The sequence below is a fragment of the Leptopilina heterotoma genome, unplaced genomic scaffold, assembly GCF_015476425.1.
Source record: "Leptopilina heterotoma isolate Lh14 unplaced genomic scaffold, ASM1547642v1 Lhet_228, whole genome shotgun sequence".
Classification (NCBI taxonomy): Eukaryota; Metazoa; Arthropoda; class Insecta; order Hymenoptera; family Figitidae; genus Leptopilina; species Leptopilina heterotoma.
This window is the reverse complement of record NW_025110946.1, coordinates 1,961,549-1,969,259: the sequence shown is the minus strand read 5'-3', so window position 1 is coordinate 1,969,259 and position 7,711 is coordinate 1,961,549. Positions and strand designations below refer to the sequence as shown.

At 26.2% G+C, this 7,711-nt stretch overlaps 1 protein-coding gene across 1 annotated transcript in view; it reads left to right on the top strand.

Moving 5' to 3' along the window:
* Positions 1-1,092: 1,092 nt before the first annotated feature.
* The window catches only part of LOC122502433 (GAS2-like protein pickled eggs), a 306,098-nt gene continuing 299,479 nt past the window's right edge, over positions 1,093-7,711 (top strand). The window contains exons 1-2 of the mRNA XM_043612483.1: positions 1,093-1,123; positions 1,423-1,633. The gene's annotated coding sequence lies outside the window, so the exon portion shown is untranslated. The remainder of the gene's footprint in view (positions 1,124-1,422; positions 1,634-7,711) is intronic.

Genomic DNA, 7,711 nt, shown 5'->3' with positions numbered 1-7,711 from the left:
GATGACTTCCTTGTAAAAATTAACAATATGAGGCATTTGTTAATTAAAATTGTTTAAATAATTTAAAGGTGTTATTTCATTGTTTTAACTTAAGAATGAAATATGTTAAAAGGTTTTATTAGTAAACTGCATAAAAAATAAAGAATTACCTATAAGATAAACAATTCTATTATTTATTTGTTTATTAAAAATACTTAATTAATTAGGGTAAGGGTACCCAAGATGGCCACCCATCTTTTGAACGACTGTAAATAAAATTTAGGCGATTTTTGAAGAACAGATGAAATTTCGACCGTTTTTAACGATATTTCATTATTCGACGTTTGTTAGGCAAGCTCGTGGTTAATTCTTACGTAAGAAGGGGGAGGGGGGGTCCGAGAAATCTTATGTATCCTTACATGGAGGAGGGGGGGGGGTCAAAATTGCCTAAAATCGTCCTTACGTAATTAATGAATGGCCCCAATAATATTACGTCACATATTAAAAAATAATTTATTAAGCTTCTAAATTTATCTTGTTTTTTATTTTTATTTCAATTACAAATCTATGAAAATATTTAGATTGAAAAGAATGTTTCTTTCATTTGACGATTAAAAATGATTGTAGGTATATTCGCTTAAAATCAGTAATTTGAATGAAAAACTTTAAACGCATTTTACTCATAAAGTTGAGTTTGGTTATAAAGTCCCTTTTCTCAGATCTCAGATTTAGATTTAGAGAGTAACATACATGCGAGTAGAAAACTAAGAGCGTAGTATCAATGGTAATGTACCGTAACAAATCTAGGAAACTTACATAAGGTATGTTACCAACCTATTAGTGCTCTAACGATAACTATTAAAATTTCTGCTTTTCCTCAACTAAATGATCTCGCTAAAAAAAAGATTTCTACCTGTTTTGTACAGTTCAAAAACTTTCTCTGCCTTATCGATAATTTTTAACATATCCATGTACTCGAACGTTCTCTGTCGCCGGATTCAAATAACTACTGCCCTTTCCAGCGAGTTGTATCGACGTAGAGTCGCAGAACATCACATTTATACGCATAGACTGCCTTGTAGGCTCTTCAGTCTCTGCTTGGGACGTGAAGGCGTGAGCATGGGGTTCGAAAACAACCCACGAGGTGCATACGATTTTAAATAATTACAAAAAAATTAACTTACAAAAATACAAAAACACGGAAAAATAGCGTCAATGATTTGAACAATTTAAAAAAAACACACTTACCCTACAAATCTTTAATCATTTTTCACTTAGAAATAATAATCTATTAAAATTCGCGCAATAAATAAATAATGAAGAATCTATTAATGAAAACAAAATTAAAAATTTATATTTTTTCCATATTTTAGATTTTTTCTGAAAATTTTTAATTATTTACAACAAAAATATTTTAAAATAAAATAAATTTTACTATTGAAGCTCAATGATCGGTGCACACAAGCACAAAATTCACGCGCAAACCAATGGTGTTCGTGAAGCGAATAATTATGACATTCTGAATCGTCGCTAAAGTGAACGGGATTTATGTGCGAGTGCTCGCACTACTTAGTGGGTGTTGAAGAAATTAAATAAAAAAGGAAAGAAAAGAAAATACAAGTCAATCGCTAAATCTCCGGGATACAATTAAAAGGTAAGTGAACTGTCGATCGCTTCTCATGACCACTGTTTATTATATATGCATAAAAATCAATTTGGAGCATCATTTATATCCACAAATGTACGTTTTACAATTTATATGCAATTGCAATTCATAATTATCCTTTGCAATCATGCAGAAGTTATTAATCTATTTACTTTTTATAGACTGTGTTTCAAAGTGGCAATACTATTTACATAGCATGTGTAAATAATTAGATAAACATAAGAAATATCAGTACTATTACAAAACAATGCTTTATCATTATTTATAATTATCAAGCAATCCAGTAAAGGTGTTCTACATGTTTTACAAGTATTATCTAGCCAAACAAATCTTTATAAATAAACTGACATTTTATATTCAATGGATAATATATTTAAAAAGTTAGACTTTAAGAACAAAAATGCATTGTTCAAAATGCATGTTTCAAAACATATTAAAATTAAAGCCAATTATTTAAAAAAAATTAAATAATATAAATTAATGCCAATAATTAAAATTTTTTTAAATTAAATACAAAAACACATTTTTAAAATTGAGGCCTTGGATCCAATAACTCGCCCGACGCTCGAAGACACGCGCTAATACCAGTCGGGTAGCAGTGAGTGGCCCAGAGGCGCTCACTGCTCACTGACTGGCAGTTGCGCGTTCCTCCGAGCGTCGGGCGAGTTATTGGATCCAAGGCCTCAATTACTATCTTAATAAATAAATCAAAACAGTGAACAAAACTACTATACTATATTGAAAAAAATTGTCAAGGTTAAACTGTTACAGTTAACGAAAGTTTATTTCAGAACCTTTTCATGGTCAAAAGATGTAAATTACAACATTTTTATATACCATAATAAAAATTCCTGACACGCACAGATTTAAAAAAATTCTAAGCTGCGACAATTGAGTTGTCTATTTCTTATTTTTTAATATCGTAGACATATTTATATTTTCATAAAAAGAACAAAAAACAAAAGAAAACTATTTGAAAGTTTCGCAACATTACTAATTGTATAATTCAATTATAAACGCGATTAACTTTAATCGTTTCTAACTAAATTATAATTTTACTCATTCACACCTATTTTAAGTAGAAATCTCTCTGGAACTATGACGGAGTTTAACAACGGCATGATACTGACTCATCTTCGATACTGACATTAGAAAGAACGAAATTTAATTAAATGTATTGTACTTTAAAATTTTAAAATAAAAATTTAATGTAACAATTTTTATATTTTTTATTTTCTTTTAATAAATTTAATATTCAAAATTTACTTCGTGTACTGCGCACGAAAGATTGCGCCTAATGTTATTTGAAAGATAGGTCCCTTTCACCGTGGAGTATAACATATATATCTATATAAATAACAAGTTGTTCATTTCTTGACCATAGCTTCCTCAATGTATAAAAATTGCGGTTTTGCAAACTTTTGAAAAACTATGTACAAAAGGGTTCGTCCAGAAGATTTGTTAAAAATAAAATTATATAAATCATTTATAATTTATAAGTTGTTATATAAATATTTGGTGAAATTTACACTTTCATTTGCCAATGGCTTCTTTTTTATGATAGAATAATCATTTCAAAATATTAATATTAATATTAAATAAATTATGAAAAAAATACAAAATTTGAATTTTTTTTTAAAAAGAAAAATATTTATTAATTTGATAAATTTTGATAAAATATATACTTTGTATACATCAATCGATTCGTTTTCTTGTCAGGAATGTAATTTTGAGAATAATTAATTAAAATATTAACAAATAAAAAAATTATTTAAAAAAATACAAAAAAAAAATTTTTTTGAATTTTAAAAAAATTGTATAAAAAAAATTTTTGTAGATATTTTCGAAAATCCTTGTGTCAGATTTTAGGTATTAATGACTGCAATAAACCTGCAAAATTTCAGGACAATCCATCAAAATTTGTCTGAGATAATTTGTACACAATTTTTGTGACATACACACACACACACATCTGGACATTTGCTCATAATTGAATATACATATGTTTTAGATGAAAATGAGTCCATATAACCTTCTTTTGAAAAATTGAAAATCGTCACCAATGCAAAGCTTCCTCATGAGGAAGCAAAATTAAACTTTTGTCTATACATTGCTTAGAATTTGAAAATTCATGTTAAATTTTTCATTTTGAGTAGTAAGAATTCCAAAAATACCAATAAAAATAAGTATGTGTGTACGTATATGTCTGTTTGCAATATTTTGTCCGGAAATCACGCAAAAATGGCTTGACCGATTAAAACGAAACTTGACAGTCTCTTAGGTTAATACTAAAAAAACTAATAAATACTTAATACTTTAAGTTTGTCTAACTTAAAACCTTAGCTATATCCGATATTTTCCAAAAAAATTTTAATTAATTTTCTTTGATTGCATATTGTTTAATTTTTTATGAAGTTGGCATATAAAATCAATTATCATGAGTTTGCAAACAGTTTTTCTATTGAAGCGATACAAATGCTCCTGGCAAATGTGACCGGTCCGACTTTAATGTATTCGTTAAAATTAATATAATTTCCGTGTCCTGTAAAATTCGGACGGTAGTGGGGGTTTAGCGGGTTGAATCGCGGGTCGATGAAGAGTTCAATTAATTTATTAATTGACTATCGCAATTCGTCGACACCGGTTCAACAACGCGGCTACGCTCTCACGTGCCGGCCGAGGACACGGAAGGTAGTTTTTTTTGTAAATTTAAATATTTCTCATTTTTTAAATATTAGTTTATCATTTTTTATATAAAATATTTTTTGTTGTGTTTCACTATATAAAGTGTGGCCGTTTGTGTCCGTTGGAGTTTTGGGAATAATAAGGATCCTTTCTTAAAAAAGACATGGAGTGGAAAGGTCGAATGTATCGAAAAGTATCGAAGTAAAGAATGGGCAATGAGAATGTAAAATCTTAATAGAAGGGTGTTTTTAAAATTGTTTGTACATGTGAAGGTGGCGCTGCAGTCGTATGTTATTTAAAAAGAGCGCGAATATATAAATTTTATTTTTGTTAAGAGAAAGTACTCATAATAAATCTTATTTTTTGCATTTACTTGTATCGTTTGTTAATTTATTATTTTTGATTTTATAATGATATTTGTATATTTCGTTTTACATATTTGTGTCTGAATGTGCATATTTTATTTTGAATTATTTGTAATTTTATTTTCTATATTTTGAATGATTCCTGACGTCAGGCATACTTTACCTAAACTGTTGACTGATGAAATATAATTTTATTTCTTTATGTTGATTGATTGTATGTTTATTTCTATCATGTATTTTGTAGATTTTATGTAATTTCGTTATTTTATTCATTTATTTGAAATCTTTTATTTTATCATTTTGCTTCTTTTTGTAATTTTTATTGTCGCGGTTTTTATTTATTTTGTCAAATAAGAAAATCGTTACACTATTGATATTTTAAAATCTAAATTTCAAAAATTCCATAGTACGTAGGTATTATCAAATTTAACATGTAAAATAAAATATATATATATATATATATATATACAGTGAAAAAAATATATTTATGGTTCTGCCGTAAATATGGCCAATTCTCACATATTATATTGGTGGATATGTAACAGCCATACAGTATTGCTATTTCAGCTATACGCAGTGTAGAACAGCCATATGTATGCGATTAAACCCGCAAATACACACACAAGAGTCGAGTTATGTAGCCTCTGCAACCATATCTCAAACGATAAAGGAAAAATTATTATCGAGAATTTTATGATTAGATAAGCTATAACTAATTATTCACTCGACCAAGTTTTTCCGCTTAAATCCTAGAGAAATAGGAAAAAATTACATTTTTCAAAGGAAACGAAAAAATAATACAGCATTTTTGAACATTTTTTCTTCAGAAAAGTTAATACGCTCACTATATTTTTATCAAAAATTATTATTTATAAAAAATTAATAAAATATTATTACACAATTTAAGTACCCGAGTCGAACTTTTAGACCTGCTTACCTCCTTAAAACTGAGGGTTTGTAAGGATGTAATAGGATGAAAGCAGAGTTTATTTGCATTGCAAGTTAACTCTGATTACCTCCTGCAAATCCCTGGTTAGCGACAAATTTAGATGGTAAAAGGGGGAAAGCAGGTGTTCCTAGAACCTTATTAAATACTGCTTGACCCTTACTTACAGAATTCTTTCCTCTCCAAAAACCCTGGAAAAACTGCTCATAGCATATTTAAGATCATTTTTAACTAATTTTTATAATAACTTTAATTATTAATAAATGGCATTATTATTTAATGATTTTTACTTTTTTTTAAATTTAATCGTGACCAATAGCGAATTCATAAATAATGTTAGTATATATGTGGGGATTAATACATATCCATTTATATATAAAAAAAAATTTTAATTTAATATTTGTTAATTAAATTATTTAACGGTGTATATAATCATTAAATTATTGCATACTTATACCTATACAATACAGAAAAATTGGAATAAACGCAAACCTACGAAATAAATAAAATCTAACGCACGCGAGACTTGAACCTACGACCTACGAACTACGGACTACGAAACTAACGCCCTAACCACTATGCTACGGAACCTAACTGAACACAGACGCTCTATATTCAGTGACTTGTTGAGTGATTTAATTAAGCATTAATTGACACTAATACACTACAGCAAATAAATAAATTGTTTAATAATAATAACCTTTAAACATTCATAAATTAATATTTTTATTATTTAAAAAAAATGTCAAAACATTTCAGTTAAAAATAATATTTATAAATTTAAAAAAGTACATGTTTCGGTAACCTATTCGCAGTTTGAATTTAATTGTTGTTTACATTTTGGTTACTTAATCTTTTTTTAATTTTTCTTTTCAAATATTTTCAATTTTAAAATTAATTTATTGAAAATCTTCGAATTGTTGCAAAGAATTTTTTAAAAAAATTTGATAATAATAGAATATTCCTTCAAAGAATTTCTTTATTTAGAAAAATAACTAAATTCTCGCAAAGAATTTTATTAATATTTTTAAAAATCCTAATTAAATTTTTTTGAAAAATTTCTTTGAATTTTTTTTTTAAACTAATAAAGTTTCTTTAATAATTTTAATTGAAAATTTCGAAAGCAATTGAATTTTATGAAGAAGAATTTTATTAAAATTGTATTGAAAATAAGTGATTTCTTGCGAAGAATTTATTAAAATTTTAAGAAATAATTAAATTGTTTATGAAGAATTTTATAGAAATATTTAAAAATCATGAAATTTTTTCGAAAAATTCAATTAAAGTTGTTTCGAAAATAATTGAATTTCTTTAAAGAATTTTATTAAAATTAAGTATATTCAAAATAATTGAATTCATCATAAAAATTTTAATTACTTTTCGAAAATAATAGAATTATTTCAATTCTTTTGACGAATATATTCAAAAATTGTATTAAGCTAGTAATTTAATTCTTATATAGAATTTTTTTTTAATATTTTGAGAATAATTAAATTGTTTTTCAAAAATTTTAAATTCTTGTTGAAACTAAATTTTATGGGAATTTTTGAAAATAATTAAATTCTTTCGTTTAATTTTATTTTAATTGGGTTAATAATTATTTAATTCTTGCAAAGAGTTTTAGTATTTATAAAAATAGTTGAATTATTTCGAACAATTTATTAAAGTTTAAGAAAATAATTGCAATTTATGAAAATATTTTAAAATATTTGAATTCATCTAAGGAATTCAATTAAAATTGTTTTGAAAATAATTGAATTCCTGCAAAGAATTTTACTATTTATAAAATTAATTGAATTCTTCGGAAGAATTTTACTATTTATAAAAATAATTGAATTTTTTCGAAGGATTTATTAAAATTTTAGAAAATAATTGAATTCTTTCGTGAAATTTTCAAAATGAAAAATTTTGTAATTTGCAAAACAATAATAAGTTGAATATCTTGTACCGCGCGTAACATTTCCTATTGCGTAAGAATGTGGTAGAAGCAATACAGGGTTTAAGGTTCAATTAGGACTTAAAAAGGAGTTGTCAGAGTCAAATAGAACTTACGCAGGAGGAAACAAACAC